Source organism: Nothobranchius furzeri, chromosome 14 (genome assembly GCF_043380555.1).
Source record: "Nothobranchius furzeri strain GRZ-AD chromosome 14, NfurGRZ-RIMD1, whole genome shotgun sequence".
Taxonomy (NCBI): Eukaryota; Metazoa; Chordata; class Actinopteri; order Cyprinodontiformes; family Nothobranchiidae; genus Nothobranchius; species Nothobranchius furzeri.
Genome location: NC_091754.1, coordinates 10,346,216 through 10,364,672, shown reverse-complemented (window position 1 = coordinate 10,364,672; position 18,457 = coordinate 10,346,216). Strand labels below are relative to the sequence as shown.

At 46.4% G+C, this 18,457-nt stretch overlaps 1 protein-coding gene and 1 long non-coding RNA gene across 5 annotated transcripts in view; both read right to left on the bottom strand.

Moving 5' to 3' along the window:
* The window catches only part of slc4a3 (solute carrier family 4 member 3), an 80,319-nt gene that overhangs the window by 17,425 nt on the left and 44,437 nt on the right, over positions 1-18,457 (bottom strand). The gene's annotated exons all lie outside the window — the stretch shown is intronic.
* On the bottom strand, positions 14,366-14,804 carry LOC129156987 (uncharacterized). The gene is made up of 3 exons (XR_011516165.1): positions 14,723-14,804; positions 14,570-14,646; positions 14,366-14,490 (listed from the first exon to the last, which is right to left on the bottom strand). It is a non-coding gene; the product is annotated as an uncharacterized lncRNA (long non-coding RNA).

Here is an 18,457-nt window from a genome sequence, read left to right as displayed (position 1 = left end):
TCTTGTACAGCCAAGTAGCCTTTATTCTGGACTCAGTACAATTCACCAAAAGTAAAGAGACATTATACAGATGAAGTAAGCACAAGAAACAGAATTATTATCATGAGTACCAGAACAAGACAGCCTGATGTTGAGGGTCTGACCTCATGAGGAAATTACTATGCAGTGATTTTCTCCAAAATGACTGTGCTTAAATTGCTCTGAAAAGCAAATAATCACATCAGCGCCAAGAAACTTCATTTCCCATGATGCTTTGCACACGGAAGCATTGTGATGATGTCACCGCCTAATACCAGAAACACGTTCTGCGCATGTGCGGGAGGCCGTGGAGCTTTTCCCGCGAACTAAGACCATAAATCTTCAGCAGAGACAAAGAAACCTCGTTCTTTTGCCCAGGATACCTGGCGGTAAGGACACGCTTGTCGAACGCTCCGACAACTTGAGCACGCGGAAGCTCTAAGTGCCCAAGTTGAGCCACGAAACCGCTACAAAGCCACTCGAACTCCATCAGGACCTGACTGGGAACGAGCGGAGCTCCATCCAGCTCTCAGAGACGCTGTAAGTTGTCAAACTCAGCACAAAAGAAACTTCGTTCTCTTTGTGTCCAGCCCGTGGAGAAACACTCGTGGAGGTAAACAACGGAGAAAGCATCAAACCGACGGATGACGCCAAACTGCGGAGAAACACGGAGAACCGTCAAATCAAAACAGTGAGGGACGCTTCACTGTTCTGGTGATCAGAAAACTCATTTCTCTCTCTCCTTTTCTTCTCCTGTTTCCTCTATAGTCCAGAATAAGCAATAAAACTGCGCTATTGCTTAAAAGTAGCTTCATGTCTTCCTCTTTCGCTCCCAAAACACGTCCGCCGGGTCATTTTGAATAAATAAACTGCTTATTGATCATTGTTTGGTATCTTTAAATGTTTTCTGCTTGGCCACGTGGTTAAACTAAAAGATATTATTCGTGATTAATCCTTTGTGTTGTTTCATGATCCTTTGAAATGTTTTGAGTGATTTGAGGTTAAGTGACTGATGATTCTAAGTGCCTTGGAAGTTAAAGTGCAAGTTGCCACTCACACTTTAGCCAGACGGGGTCAGCCATCTTGCATACAGACTCCATTTTAGAAACATACACACATACATACACACAAAACACCTTGAACATTATTTTGAATATACATCCTTTTATTATATCACATGGTTATTATTCATCTATGCCACTGTTTATTCATTTGACAAATTGTTAATTAAACGTTATAAAATTCAGATTTTCGTCTCCAGTAGCTTTGTTGTGTCGAAGAGAAGTCTCTGCTCCAAGGATTCTACGAACTTCAAGAAAGACTGATAAGAGTTTTGGATTCAATTTTTCCCCGGTTAAAGGGGAATGGTGCCCCGTATATCTAAGAATATCTTAATTAATTAATAAATCAGTAAATATTCCCATATTTACAGAATTTATTGAAGAATCCAAAAGTAAGTTAAAGCTTACGAATTGTTCGCTCCTAATAACCCCAACATTAATTGGTGCCCCGTGTGAGGCTTGGATACACAGAGATTTCTATCCGGCACAAACAAACAAATAAATCCAAAGAGCTTGAATTAAAAATAATCAGTTGTTCAGCCTTGAACCAGCAACAGAGTGGTGCTGATTTCGCTGAGCAGGAAGCTGCATCGAACTCTCACCAGTAACTCAGTGCTTCTTTAAAGGTGCAACGTGGAAATTAATTCTGGCTAACCTTTTAGGTTAAAATTCAGTTCTTCATTAAAGGTGCAGTGTGTAAGTAATTCTGACTAACCCTTTTAGGCTAAAATTAACTGCTAATTTAGCGATTTTAACTCACAGTGGCTATTGTAACTAACTGAAACCTTCACTCAAAGACTGATAACACCCTGTTTGCTAATATTCTGAAGGAATAATAGCACATTTAACACTGCAAGTGTTGTAAGACGTTGCTACGGCAACGCACCAGCTTTTGCTAAAATACTGAAAGGAATAGTATTTTAAGCGTCAGTCACGGCATTCCGTGCAATTTAAAACGCTAAAACCTGTGCGCACAAAGGTTAATTTAGTGTTTTTCTGCTACAAAGCTAGCAGTTGCTGCCCAAAAGGTGCAGCTTGAGCTATCTGCAGAAGCTCTACTAGGCTATTTTTGGTTCGGTTGTTAAATGGAGGGACAGAGTAGTGAACTGACCAACTCCCAGCAACCAGGTGGCGCTGCGGCCCACGACTATGAACCTGGCCTACTTTCTGGACAAATATTGTCCAAACTGGTCGCGGTTGCTCGAGAACCCTCGAGAACCCGACTACCCTTCTAGGGATTTCACTGAAGAACAGCGTAGCGTCGAGCTAGAAGCTGTAATTGATCAAATAGAAAACCCGGATGGTACAAAACCAATCCAGGTTCACTTAGCTAAGTTAGCCTTGATCCTCTATCAGAGAGAACTCCAACATGATCGAGAGATCATGAAGCTCCAGAGCATGCTAGCTGAAAGGCAGCAAAATGGAAGGCAGAAGGATGACGAGGAGGAAGACAGCACCGATTCTGGGGAAGATGGGGAGAAGACCCCGCCCCCCTCTGCTGATGACAACAGACAGTGGGAAGGGGGGAAACACCATGACTCTCTGGACGGACGCACGCCGCAGGGGAGAGATGAAGCTTATCTGTCCCAACCTGCGGCCCCGTTCCCTACACACACTATAGGGCATTCAGGACCACCTAGGGGCCGAGGGCAGTTCGCCCTCGAACCCCAGGTTGGACCACCACCCTCATCTTCACAGCCTTCTCAATCAGTGAGAAGTCGACCAGCTGAGCGGCACCTCTATTTAGACCGCTCCCCCAGTCCACGAAGGGTGCAAGGTGCCGATTGGGGTTATACACCCCAACCTGCACCTCAACCATCCACCCATCCTAGCTACTCCGGTATTCGGCATGCCGGCAACCAGCTGCATGACAGAGCATACTACGCAGACGTGCCCCGGGAGGAGGACCTCCCAAGACACCCACATGACGTGCCAGCAGCCCGCCACAGCATGCCAAACCCCGATTTGGGCCCCAGGAGTCAACATTGGGAGCCCAGAGCACACCAGCGATATCCAGCGCCCTCTGAGACAGACCGTGGGTCAGAGTCAGAGGATGACGCACCGTACCGTGAGTCAGGGCTCCGTGTACGTCAAATTGAATCGCTAGCTAAAGATATAGAACGCTTTGATCCTAACACCAATGAATCCAACGTCGACGATTATCTCAGGGAGATAGAACGTTGTCTGCTTGATCTTCCAGCACCCTCTTCAAGGGAAAAGCTCAAGCTAATTTGGAAAACCACATCTAGAACGGTGCACAGTTTCATGGAAACTCTACCACCTGACATTCGAGATCGGTACTCCTCGCTCTGCCGAGCGTTGAGGGATGAATACGCCACGTATGCAGACTCTGCGTCAGCTACAATGGGGGCCTTCTCCATCAAACACGGGAGGAACGAACCCCCCAGAGAGTATTATCGCCGACTCAAAAGTGCTTATTTCCAAGGTCGAAACGGCCCTGGGCTCGAGGAAGACCCTGCCTTCAGATCCCTGTTCATTCACAACCTGCACGAGTGTGTTCGATCCGAAGTCTCAATGTATTGTCGGATGAAAAAACTGACAACTCAGGAGATTAGGAGATACGCTCAACAGGCTTGGGAAGCCGGCGGAAAGCCCCAAAAGCCTGACGCACATCACCGCGTCATGCACCTAGCTCCCGACGCCGAGCCGCGTTTGGAGCTTGAAGGCACAGAAGCTCCACCCACTAAGCCAAAATCTGCTAAACCTAGACCTGCTAAACCGCGAGAGCAGTCCCAATCTCCTCAACAGGGGAAGGGGGGTGCTGATTGGCCGCCTAGGTCTGGACAATCAGACAGGAAGTGGCCCAACCAAAACCAACGGCAGGCAGGTCGGAACAGTGGAAGGTTTAAGGAGCGCCGCCAACAGGTAAGTCCTGAACGCAAGTCCGCAGGTGAGTACTTGACCAAAGCCGACCTCCAGGAGATGTTTCAGCAGTTCCTAGCTAAACAGAAGGAACAGCTGAGATCTGCAGAAGAAACCCCTGCACCAAAGTCTTCTTCTAAGAAGCCAGACCCAGAGCCAACGTCCGCATGACTAGGCGTGGCTCAACCCCCCAGCGTGGCCAGGACCTACCTAATCAGCTGGGGAAACACTACTGGTAGATCACAGGAGTCTCCTGAAATCTACCCCACAGAGAAAACTTATACTAAGTTTCTGAAGTTCCTTGGTGACTTAACAAACCATGATCATGCTCGCCGTTTGTACTGTAGCACCAACGTAGGTGGATGCATACAGGTTGATGCTCTGCTGGATACCGGCTCAGAAATCACCCTGACGTGCTCCACACTGTTCAGTCGTGTGTCTGACACCATGCGGTCGCTCGGGAAACCAGTCCAGGTAGAACCCTGTGACCTGAAAATCACCAGCTACACCCAGACCCGGGAGTGTATCACTCACCGGGCGTGGCTGGACATCACCTTCCAAGACATGACTCTGGTTCACCCGTTTTATGTCTGCCAGCTAGACACTGAACCACTTCTCATTGGTCAGGACCTGCTTGAACGTCTAGCTCCCCTCATCGACTGCCAGAAGGGTCAACTTTGGGCCCAGGTGGACACACCTAAGCCCTGGAAACCGGATAGCAGCCGACCATCCTCCATTCTTGAAGTCAGCCTAAGTGAGCCGCAAAACCCTTGTTCCAAGGTCATGCCCCTCCCTACGGCTCCCACAGACGATGCCCGCCTGCAAAGGCACGAAACCGCTCCTGGAACTCCGCTCCGCACACATTCATCTTTTCTCTGCTCGCTGAAGAACGTCAGCCTGCAGCCATATGCACCACACATAGTTGGTGGTCTTACCATGAACTGCACCCACATCTCAGATGCTCGCCTTGCTCTTTGGTCAGAAAAGTCAGCCATCAGCCAGCAGACATTTGAACACCTGCGTCAGAAGGACCCCCTTCTGGTCAGTGTGACACGTAGCCATCGGCTCTTGTCACCTACTTGGCCGCAGAGGCTCCTGAAAGCGCCAGAGGTCTGCTTTCTGACTATCCAGCTCGGAGCAAGACAGCTCACACATACATTCAGCATCATACCACAGCTTGATCCACCTGCACTCATTGGAGCAGATCTGCTGGTTCGACTCGGTGCCCAGCTGGACACTTGCAATCAAGTCCTTTGGGCCCGTGCCACACCATCCTCTGAGCCTCGCTCAGAAGGCCCTGAACACTTGCTGTCCGGACAGACCATTCCACAGGCCTGCCGTGCAGTGGTTGAGGCCAGCACGGTTCTGCCCCCGCTGGTCAAAGGAGTGTCTGTTCGTCTGACTCTGATGAAGAATCAGAAGCTGCCAGGCACACAGGCCTTCTTCCAGCCATCACCACACTTCTTGAAGCTCAACTTAGCCGTCTGTGGCACGCCACTCTTGGAGCTGAACAATCGTTCTGCGTACTTGTTGGTCGAAAATCCGACCCAGAGTCCTATCCACATGCCGGCAGGAAAGCCCTTGGGCATGCTGATAGATAGCTCATTCCATGACTTCGAACTTTCAGTCCCCGTGATCGGACAACTTCCGTTGTTCTTGAACGACAGACAGGCTGGTGTAGACACATTCAGTACTTTCCCCTCACAAATGATTACCATCAAGCGGCATGAAGCCCTTCCTGAAGAACCCATTTGCAGTGCAACCTTAGATACTGACGGCAGTCAGTGTCTAACGGTTTTTGCAATAAATACTCAACCCTCTGAGTCACCGGTTGAAAGCCCGGAAGACCAGAGACCCTCCTCCTCTGAACCTTATGACGGCTTCGAGGCCTAAGTCAGCCAGCAGCTTGACAAAGCGGATGCGCTGGAGTCAGAGGAGCAGAGAGCAGAGCTTAGAAGCCTGTTCTATGAGTTTCAGTCCGTCTTATCCAGGGACTCCCTGGACTGTGGACTCACAAACCTGCACACGGTTCGCATTCCGACGAACCCGAATGCCCCTCCTACTTTTGTACGTCAGTACAAGATTCCCCTCGCTGCTTATGAGTCGATCCAGGAGATCCTCGATCAGCTGAAGGAGAAAAACATCATCAGAGAGTGTAACTCCACTTACAACTCTCCCATCTGGCCGGTTCTGAAACCGACTGGGAAATGGCGTCTCACCATAGACTATCGTGCACTGAACAAACAAGTACCTCTCTCCAGGTGGCCTATGATCCATTTAGATCAGGAGCTAGCCAGAGTCAGAGATGCTCGTTTCTTCTCTACGGTTGACGTAGCCAACGACTTCTGGACCATGAAGGTTGAGCCAGCGGACCAGTATAAACTGGCTTTCTCCTTTGGAAATCGCCAATATACTTGGAACCGCTGCCCCTTTGGCTACTCTAACTCACCTGCCGAGTTCAACATCTTCCTCCACAAAGCCATGTCAGATGCTGCTTCCAGAGGGAACCTCATATATGTCGATGACATCTTGATGAGGAGTCGAACCTTCGAGGAGCACCTGGCCGAACTCCGTCACGTGCTGCAACAGCTCGCTGACGTCGGAGCTAAATTGGCGATTCTCAAGGGACGGTGGTGTCGAACCAAAGTGGAGTATGTTGGACTGCTGGTTGGCCCTAATGGAGTCGAGCCCCAAGCGGGACGCATTAGAGCCATTCAGGACATCAAAGCCCCAGCTAATCTGACTGAACTCAGGAGCTTCCTCGGAGTCTGCAACTACTCAAGGCAGTTCATTGAGGAGTACGCTGAAACAGCGAGGCCCCTCACTGAGCTGCTTCGGAACGACACACCTTTCGTGTGGGACAGACCCCAAGAACTCTCCTTCCAGTTCCTAAAACAGAAGTTGGCGTCCGCACCCTGTCTGGCTTACCCAGACAAGGATAAAGAGTTCTTCATAGAGGCGACTTTCTCCTCTCACTGCCTGAGCGCTGCTTTGAAGCAGAAACACGATCAGGACATGAGAGTTGTGGCATACGCCAGCAAGCCTCTGAGCAAGGTGGAACTCCAGTTCTCAGACTGCGAGAGAGCTCTCCTCTCTACAGTCTGGGCCGTCGAACACTTTCGTAGTTACATCGGTGGACAGAAAGTGATCATTGAAACGTGTCATCAGCCTGTCACCTTCCTAAACAGCCAGCGTCTGCGCGAAGGAAGAGTGTCAAACAGCCGCATTGCGACGTGGATGATGGTGCTCCAAGGATACAACATTGAGGTCAAGTATGGTCAGAACACCAAGCTAGCGCTAGGACAAGGGCTAGAAGGCTGCCAGCACTGTGACTCTGACTCCGTCATGGGTCCCCTGGACACACCTGCCGCAGTCTACCCAACCGCATCCAATCATCGCTACTTTGATGAGAATGTTTGCCAAGGGCTTCCGAAAGTTTACACTGACGGATGTGCCTACCTTCACGAAGGCCAGCTCCGTGCTGGGGTTGGAGTCGTTTGGGTGGACTGTGACACTAAGCAACCAAATCACTACCGGTTGGGCCAAAAGTCTAGTCAGTACGCTGAAATTGCTGCAGTGTTGATAACCCTCCAGCAGGCGGCAGCCTTGGACATCACTCAAATCGTCCTTTGCTCAGATTCAAACTACGCTAGACACAGCTTCATTTCTCACTTCCCCATGTGGAAGGAGAACCACATGAAAAACGCCAGGAACAGAGATGTGAAACACTCGGTGTTATTCCTAGCGTGTGATCTGCTCACCACTGAGAAAGGCATAATGGTCTACTGGAAAAAGGTCAAAGGTCACTCCAGGACCATAGGTCCGGAGAAAGATGGTAATGACGAAGCTGACCGCCTTGCTAAGCTCGGTGCTGAGCAGGGAACCTGCTGGGAATTCAAAGACGAGTGGCTTCCACCCAAGGCCATTCACGAGGTCTGCGCGATTACTCGTCGACATGCTAACCAGTTAGACGAACCTCGGACCGTTGGGGTACCCGTGTTTCTAGGCAGACAACCACAGGACGCGGACCTAGTCACCATGCAGGAACAAGATCCTGACCTGAAGCTCATCCGCGAGCTTCTCCAAAAGGGCCCGATGCCTGAACAACCATCACCACCTATGGGCGCAAGCAGAGATTTGGTAAACCTGCATCGTCAACTCGCGCATCTGAAACTACAAAACGATTTGTTAGTTTACATGCGTGACGACCACAGCCCGCCGCGCTGGGTTGTTCCACTCGACCACAGAGGAGTGATGCTTGCCTACGCCCACGACACTCCGGTTGGAGGTCACCGCGGAGCAAAAGCTACCCTCGCGTCACTGACAGAAGTAGCATATTGGCCATCGATGTCCAAGGATGTACACAGCTATGTCCAAGGCTGCCTCATCTGTGCCCAGTTTCAACCCTCCCAGCCACTTGCTAGAGCACCACTGCAACGCAGGGGAATAACCTTCCCTTGGTCCCACCTGCAGATCGACTGGGTTGGACCGGTTCCCAAATCGGCAAGAGGAAACAAATATATGCTAACTGTAACTTGCAGTTTCACAAAGTGGGTGGAATGCCTTCCAGCGCCAAACGATACAGCCGTCACAACCGCTGTACTGCTGATTAACCACGTTTTCAGTCGATGGGGACTTCCACTCTGCATTGACTCTGACCGAGGAACTCATTTCACATCCAGTGTAATGACGTCCCTGTTTGAACTTCTGGGAGTGGAGGTGAGATTCCACCTCCCCTATCACCCACAGTCATCCGGACAGGTCGAACGGATGAACCGCACGGTCGTCTCCATGCTCAAAAAGTACGTCTGCTCCACTGGGAAGGACTGGGACGTCAAGCTCCCTCTGGTCCTGATGGCCATACGGTCCACTCCCCAGCGAGCCACGGGGGTTACGCCCTTTGAGATGATGACCGGCAGACTGATGACTCTACCACTGCACCTCCTGTATCACCCAGAGGATGTCAGTGTTGCCACTGCCTATACCGCTCATCAGTATGTGGCAGACTTGAAAACACACCTCAGAGCTACGTTCGCGCACGCTCAGAAGAAACTGGAGACCAACGTAGAAGGCGCTAAGGCCTACTACGACCAAAAGACAACCAGCCGCGAATACGAGGTGGGTGACAAAGTATTCTACTTTCGGTTCGCCCAACTGGCACGCAAAGCTAAGAAGTTCCTGCCCTGCTGGTCAGGACCATTTGAGATCGTGGCAAAACTCTCTCCAGTTGCATACAGGTTACGCATCACCAAAGCGAGACAGGAGCCTGTCTACAAATGGGTGCATGCAAACCAAATCAAACCCTACGTCAAACCATCCCCGCGGGTACAGAGACCAGACTCCCCGCAGGAGGTAGACGTAGTCTCTACATAGTTCTATGCATGGAAATGGAAAGGGGGGGAAAGTGCACGTTTAACCCACTAACATATACTAACCGACAAAGAACCAGCCATTTGAGATCGTGGCAAAACTCTCTCCAGTTGCATACAAGTTACGCATCACCAAAGCGAGACAGGAGCCTGTCTACAAATGGGTGCATGCAAACCAAATCAAACCCTACGTCAAACCATCCCCGCGGGTACAGAGACCAGACTCCCCGCAGGAGGTAGACGTAGTCTCTACATAGTTCTATGCATGGAAATGGAAAGGGGGGGAAAGTGCACGTTTAACCCACTAACATATACTAACCGACAAAGAACCAGCCCCCCCCCCCCCCCCCCCCCCCCCCCGCCGTCACTTTCACTAACCAAGAGAAACTCCTTCCTAGACCGCTAACAGGATGTACCTACTAAAACCTTACAGGGTACTCTGGTACCTACACTAGGCTCTGATTAATGAATCTCTACATGCAATCAAGACTTTGTCTGAAACCATACCTCAGGATATTGTGTACACACGAGTGGTGAGAGATTTGATGTAGGACCTGCTCAGGGAAGTAAGTATCACGCTGGACAGCTTGGTTGAAAGTCGTATTTCCCCGTACTTGGTACCACTGAACCTGCTCAAAGATAGCTTGACAGCTGCTACCCCTCTACTGTGCACCTTTCACAAATCCACCTAGCGTACAGCCTAGGTAGTGCAATGCCCATTCACGTTGAAAAAAAATTAGAACTCGGTTTCCTGTTAAACGTTCCCATAATTGTGACACCTCACATCTATAGGTTTAGGTCGATGCTGAACATTGGTATTTGAAAGGACGGTAGGCATTTCCACTTTGAACTAGAAACCTGACACTCCATCACCTCAACCTCGAACAGCATGATTCGGAGATTGAGATCATGGACGCTTTCCAGGGTTATAACTTTGCCTTCGATTTAGAAATTGACGAACAATTACTGATTGAAGGAACCAAATTTGTTAAGTTCACACAAACCCCGCGTGAACTTACTTTGACGCCCAAGACGCTACATTGACACAGATTATACCACCTTAATCTGCACATTGGTCGCCCTGGGGATGGGATGGCTCATCACGGCCGTGATTGCTTATTCCGCCTACAGGCGTGTTAAGAAACTCCAAGATAAGATGCACTTGCTCACCTACGGTGTGCCTCGTAACTGCGTTCGGGGAGACTCCAAGCGCGAATGTACCACACCTGTCTAAAGGGGGTGAGCAACGTTTTCTTTATTATTTTGTAACCCTAAGAGTAGTTCTCACTTTAGTCTACCTCACATTTTTATCTGAGTGTTGCAGTATGTCACATTCTTTATAAGCTACACACTGAATGTATGACCTAAGAATGTATTTTATGAGACCTCAAGGTTGCTATGAATTTTCTTGGATGTTATATGTTTTTTTTTGGGGGGTTTTCTGTATTTTTGTTTCTTGCTTGGTCACATATTAACTAGTGGTTATGTGCCGGCCCAGCTCAGTCTGTCAATGACTCTGTCTGACGCACCAGCACATTGTAGTACCTCTTAGTTTTATGGTCCTTGTTTTAGCCCAAAGACTGTCCTGATCCGCCCTTTGGACCAAAAAGGGGGGAATCTTGGGACCACATAGGTCAATGCGCGTTTGCGAACTATGGACCTCGTACATCACCGCGTGCTCCATAAACTGAACTGTATGGCCGGCGGTGAGATGCCTTTGTGTCCCCTCGTGGAGTTAACCGCCCACCGACCTTCCTCCTTCTACACTACTACCTCTCGCATGGACGACATCTTCATTGCGTACCACCTGCGTGAGTGGCTTCTTCTCGTTATGCGCGTTGGGGACTATCCCGTTTCCTATCCTCTTTGTGCCTGACCAGGATCAAAGACCAAAGGCACCAGGATCCAAGACAAAGACCAAAGACAAAGGCGTCCAAGGAGACCAACGTCTTAAGGGACAAACCCACCTGTGCTTCCGACAATCAAGTCGACCTACGTTCATGAGGAACAAACCCATCTGTGCTTCCGACGATCGAGCTTTGGGCGCGATCCCCGAAACCAAAAGGGGGAATGTTGAGGGTCTGACCTCATGAGGAAATTACTATGCAGTGATTTTCTCCAAAATGACTGTGCTTAAATTGCTCTGGAAAGCAAATAATCACATCAGCGCCAAGAAACTTCATTTCCCATGATGCTTTGCACACGGAAGCATTGTGATGATGTCACCGCCTAATACCAGAAACACGTTCTGCGCATGTGCGGGAGGCCGTGGAGCTTTTCCCGCGAACTAAGACCATAAATCTTCAGCAGAGACAAAGAAACCTCGTTCTTTTGCCCAGGATACCTGGCGGTAAGGACACGCTTGTCGAACGCTCCGACAACTTGAGCACGCGGAAGCTCTAAGTGCCCAAGTTGAGCCACGAAACCGCTACAAAGCCACTCGAACTCCATCAGGACCTGACTGGGAACGAGAGGAGCTCCATCCAGCTCTCAGAGACGCTGTAAGTTGTCAAACTCAGCACAAAAGAAACTTTGTTCTCTTTGTGTCCAGCCCGTGGAGAAACACTCGTGGAGGTAAACAACGGAGAAAGCATCAAACCGACGGATGACGCCAAACTGCGGAGAAACACGGAGAACCGTCAAATCAAAACAGTGAGGGACGCTTCACTGTTCTGGTGATCAGAAAACTCATTTCTCTCTCTCCTTTTCTTCTCCCGTTTCCTCTATAGTCCAGAATAAGCAATAAAACCGCGCTATTGCTTAAAAGTAGCTTCGTGTCTTCCTCTTTCGCTCCCAAAACACGTCCGCCGGGTCATTTTGAATAAATAAACTGCTTATTGATCATTGTTTGGTATCTTTAAATGTTTTCTGCTTGGCCACGTGGTTAAACTAAAAGATATTATTCGTGATTAATCCTTTGTGTTGTTTCATGATCCTTTGAAATGTTTTGAGTGATTTGAGGTTAAGTGACTGATGATTCTAAGTGCCTTGGAAGTTAAAGTGCAAGTTGCCACTCACACTTTAGCCAGACAAAGGGGTCAGCCATCTTGCATACAGACTCCATTTTAGAAACATACACACATACATACACACAAAACACCTTGAACATTATTTTGAATATACATCCTTTTATTATATCACATGGTTATTATTCATCTATGCCACTGTTTATTCATTTGACAAATTGTTAATTAAACGTTATAAAATTCAGATTTTCGTCTCCAGTAGCTTTGTTGTGTCGAAGAGAAGTCTCTGCTCCAAGGATTCTACGAACTTCAAGAAAGACTGATAAGAGTTTTGGATTCAATTTTTCCCCGGTTAAAGGGGAATGGTGCCCCGTATATCTAAGAATATCTTAATTAATTAATAAATCAGTAAATATTCCCATATTTACAGAATTTATTGAAGAATCCAAAAGTAAGTTAAAGCTTACGAATTGTTCGCTCCTAATAACCCCAACATTAATAACAGTCATGTGAAAATAACAGTTAAAAAGTATGTACGTGTAATAGAAATAAAAATATATTAGAATTAGTGTAACTCACTGTAATCCAAACAAAAATCAGCCATAGCTGATTAGTAAATATGACATGAGGTCTGGGAGTTTTTAAGTTTCATTCTTTTATTACATTTTTTTTCTTAGATGTGTTAAAAGGTCACCATGGCAGCCTGTGTGTCTCCAACATCAGCTACACAACGCAGCAAGTGTAAGTACCAAATACCTGTCTTGACCACTTCATGTATGGTTTTGTACTTTAAACAGCTAGGCCAAACCTGTTATTTTTTTCTCCATAGCCATTTGGATCATCGGTGGCAGCTGAGTGAGGCGTGGTGCCCAGAGAGCTGCAGAGACCCTCTGAGACAACCTTGGCCTCCCTGAAGTCCGTGTCTCCTGGTTCGGTTGGGGCGGACTGAGGTGGAAAGACCTTCTCCCCTTCATTTTCAACTCCATGCATGGAAGAGCAGCTCCTGATGTTCTTCTCATCCACGGTGGCGGCAATGACATGGAGGTGGTCAGCAGTGTGAAGCTGGTGAACATGAAGGAGGACCTGCACCGGCTTCACCTTCTCCACCCTCACATCACTGTTGAGAACTGTTCTTCCTTCACAACCCAATGTTCCACTCACTCTGCAGCTCTCTGGGCCCCTTTTATTACTTTAAGTATTTTTTAAATGTCCCGACACTTTGTGTCCTGTTATTTTATAAAATGTGATGTAAAAAAATAAATGTTTTTGCTCAATTACTGGAATTTCTTTGGTTAAGACAAAAAAGGAAGAATCATTTATGCCAAGTTGTTTCTACGACAGGCCTGTTTTATGTCCAACAGTTTCTTAGCCAATAGAAATGTGTTCTTTACTAACTTTACTTGGTTTAAAAATCTTACTAAAATAAACAGAGTGCCGTATTTCAAAACCGAATCATACTTGTTATGTAAATATTAGCTTTGTAGATATTTTTACAGATAGATATTTGTGTGTTAAAAAAAACCATAAACTTAAATAATTTGTCATTCTTTATTGAAAAACAACAAAATACAGGTATACAGAAAGTGTGGGAAAATGATAATGTGAAAGTATTGCTCTTTAAATGTAATACTATTTATCTTTAAAAAGAAAAACTCTAAGAATGTCCTGTACATCAGCATGACAGAAGAAAGGTGGTCTGTCTGTCAGAATGTGCTGAACAGATTTGCTCTATCAAGAGGAGCGTTTTGTGTAAGAGTTTATGTTATTGTAATATTGGTTTGGGTTATGTATCTGACATGATCCAGGTGGAATGGAAGGTGCCACTAATATTAAAAGGATTAAAATAGGTTCTAAAAAAACAAGGCAAGCAGTGCGACAGCCAAAGCAAATTAAAAAGGTACATTTATTACAAAACCCTGATGATGACGCCAAGGGGAAAAAAGCGTTCAAATGAGTGTGCGCAGGGCCCCAAGGGACAAGGCGGTCCAGTCCGGCCCCTGCCCTACCTTTTCCCATGTGCCAGGGGTCAAAGTAGCGACTGATTTCCTTTTTTTCCTCACGCAAATACTTCTGCACCCATGTGTGGCGGTCAGTCACAACTTGCTGCACATCGACCCCCCTCTCCAAAAGTGTGCTCAGACTTTGCACAAATCCCTCCTTCTCCATTCGTACACTATTTCCAACTTCATTGCTCTGAAAATAAACATAATTCTCCATTGATCTGTGAATAATTAACCATGAAATGTATTGGAATCATCAGGTAATGTTGTACCTGTACGAGTTGGATATCAATAACTTAGTTCCTTTTGAGATCCATCATGGTGTAGCTGCCATATTTGGCTGAGTGTCCTTCAGAAATGCAAGTTATTACTTAATTTACATTTGATAGCAAAGGAATAAAATAAATAAATTTAAACGTATTCACCAGGTGAATCAGCTCGCATGTCACCACCAAGAGTCACAGGTCCAGATTCAGTAGCCTCCTGGATGATATCAGCTTGCTCTAGATTCCACTACCAGCTCACTGTTGGGTGGCTTTGCCTGATGTCGACAGAATGTCTGCTTGGACAGTCCCTGCACATTGAAGGCACGCAGGAACTAAAATATGAAAAGTTACGTCATGAAATGAGAGATGCACAGACCTTATCAAAACGTACCTAAACATCACTCAGCCTGGACAAGTGCATTCTTGAAGACTACTAAATCAGTCTGACAGCCAGTGTCTTGGGTAGATTTAGCCTGAATAAAATAGAAGCACGTTGTTGTTGGAGTTTATAAAGTCAGATAATGTACAAAATACACTCTCCTATATAGGCGCTTTATAACACTCCTAGTGTGTGATCGTTATAACGTAAAAGTCAGTCACATATGATGTGAAGAGAGCCTGAAATGCGACCTCCTGAACAGAATTCCTTACAGAACCGGGTCACGCTTTGGTGTAAAGCTGGATTTCATGCTGTATTGCTGTCTGTCAACTAGTGCTGCGTTAGAGTCACTGTTAGCAGAATTACCGACTGACACAAAAGCAGCCCGAATTTTCTCCGAGCCTGACAGTAATAGTCATGTGGACCGTTTCGTCGGCCAGGGCTTCGAGATATGTTCCGATTCGCCGCTGATTCTAACCATCCCGCTCCACATTTTGTGAACTTGACAAATTAGCCCGAAGGAAGTGCACCACGTCTCTCAAACTTTGCATTTAGGTAGGGAATTGAGCTGCAGTATTTCTGCGGTCAGGTCTCTCTACGAGTCCGAGAGCTCCACAAGCGGTCAGCCCCGTCCGAGAGCTCCACGAGCGGTCAGCCCGTGCAGCAGCTAGTAGGCGCCGCATCGGTCAGACATGCACTGGGCTGACCGCCGGGGAGAACCGGGTGGAAGAATGGAACACAGAAGTGTCCCTCCAAGAGCTCCGTCATATTTCAACCCATTTTTATCTTAAATGCACTGGGTTTTACCCTTGTACCCATCGACATATGCCCTAATAATTATTTTACCGTATTTTACATTTAAATTTCATGGTTAAACAGTACATGCTACATGTTAAAATGATAGTTAGCTAGCTACTTCGATAAACTCAGCTAGTTTAAAGGCGGCAGTGACCTAAAATACATACACATAATTTAACTTACCGAAAAAAATGAAGTGGAGACTCCTTGGATGCTCTATTAGTGCAATTAATGCCACAGCAAGTCATTTTGTCCAACAATTGCACAAATAATATCCAAAACAGAATACACAAGCAGAGAGACTCAAAATCCCGAAACAGTTTCCAGGAGAGACCGAGGCTCTACTGAGGCCTTTCCACGGAGCTAGCTCTGTGGTCACGTGGGTCTGATGCTCATTAATTATACAGAATTTTAGGCTTTTAATACACTTAAATAGAAGAGTGAGAAAAAAGATTCACCCCCCTCAGAGTTGTCATGAGTGTAAACTAGATCATTTAAACAAAAAACATGTTTTGGTACCAGGCTGTAAACATGTTTATTTCTGCTGTGAAATTGGTATTTTTAACATGGGAGACAGTGAGGATTTGCTCGCTTCTGACACCAGCCCCCAGTGGATGAGGGTGGAACTGCAATTTTTCTTACTTCCGGGTTGAGACCAATTTCTGAGCCGCATTGTGGGGGCTTGGTCGTAACCCTAACCCGACCTCCTCACTAACGGTGCCAACATGGTACAACAACACCACAAAAACAATGTGCACAACGTGAACAAAGTAATAACTAAGAACAACATAACCCCCAAAATAAACATGCCTAAACACCCCAAAATAGAACAAACTAACTAAAACATGACTACCCAAAATGCACGTTGCTCACTGTAGCTGAAGGTCCAATCCTAATACTCACACTTCCACACTTGCACCCTTCAATTGTGAGATCCTGACCAGAGTTGAGTGCATAGGTTGTCCCGATTATCAAGTGCCAATTATATCACTCCCATTTTGCACCCTTGATCCGCACCTCACCCAGGTCCGCCCCAATGCGGACTTGGGTGAAGTGTTTTACCCACAATCCATTGCTGCGGGAGAACAGGCTCAAGTTTATTTTCTGAACATTTGTATTTTCTAATGAAAGTTGTTTATTTTAGGATGATTAGTTAACGCTCTAAAACCTTTAGACAGCAGCAACAAATGTAAAATTATTTCAAATAATTGCATTTTTTTTTAAAGAATCACAGCGACCAGCATCCTCGCACGCGTCGCAATCCCCGTCTCAATTCGGCAATTATTAGCACACTTGTGTACCATGTACTCGAAGCCTTAATGTGCACTTTCTCTGAGCGCACTTTGCTGAATACCGCAGGGCTCAGTGGGAGTAATGGGATTGGGCCGAGGAAGCAGAGGAAGAAGGCAGAGCTTCCCAGAGTACTTGGTACACTGATTTAGAGGGACTTTCGTCAACACTGGAGTATAGAGTAGTAACTCCTAGAGAAAGAGTACATTTTCTTCAACACCTGCCAGGTTACACTACTAAACAATCTGTTTTAACTATAAATATTAACACCAACACTGCAAGACAAAGGGAGGCATTTTACACTCACTTTTATTGAATTGACTCTGACAGAGTTCCCATACTCTGAAGCTGCTTTTTTAACACTTGGGATTTTACTGTGTATAGGAGTGGAAAGCACACCGTTTTGCCACAGAACCTGGACTTGTAGTACGTCAGATTTTCCGTGTTCTATGAAACAGATCTACTGTAGCTTTGTAGGGTCATCACAAAACCCACACATATCAATTACAGCACGGCTCATATTGTTGGTACTCACACTTGTAATTGCTTTGGCTTTTGGACTCAGTGCATCTGCAGTTAAGTCTTGCTTCAGTCACACCAGGGAAACTACCTCTGTTGATGAGCCAAGCCTTATTAAAAGTCACCGTTGGAAACTCCTGCTCGGTTCTTCTTGTTTTCATTTCTTTTACAATTATCTTTGAAGGAAGATCACTTTGGTGCAACAGGCTTTGATTCTCTTCATCCAACATCAACATGCACAGAAACTACAGAAAGGTCACAGCGTGAATAAAGAAGCAACTATATGCGAGCTCACTTTTCATTAGAGGAGGACATTTAAAACTCACCGAATCTGCTGGTTGTTGATGAAAGACTGGAAAGAAAAATGTTTCTGCGGTGCCATAAGACAGTAGGGACTGCTACAATTAGTATTAGATGGTTTATGGTGTTCTGAGAGGGTCAAACTCAAAAAGCCACTTTTTTCAGTATTTTGAAAAGATAATAGATAATAGAATATAATTTATTGATCCCACAGTGGGGAAATTAAAGTCTATTATTTTCTTTATTCTCTATTCAAAATAGGAAATAGGAAGACGAACATCTTTTTAGATGTTTGTGGTGGAAATATTTGCACCTCCATCTATGAACATGGAGTTTCATACGGTTGAAACTCGACACTTGAATACCGTGCAAAAGGTGAAGCTAATATTTGAGACAGACTCTTTACATGCAAAGCCAGATATTTCAAGCCTTTATTTGTTATAGTGGTGATGGTTTTGGCTTTCAGTACCTGGCAAAAACCTAATTCAAAATCATGGACTATTAGAATAATTTGAAAAGGCTGGATTAGGGTTAGGCTTCAGGTGTTTATAATCACAACAGCTTTATTGGATAGACTCGCCATAACAGAGGCGGCTGCTGAAGTTGAA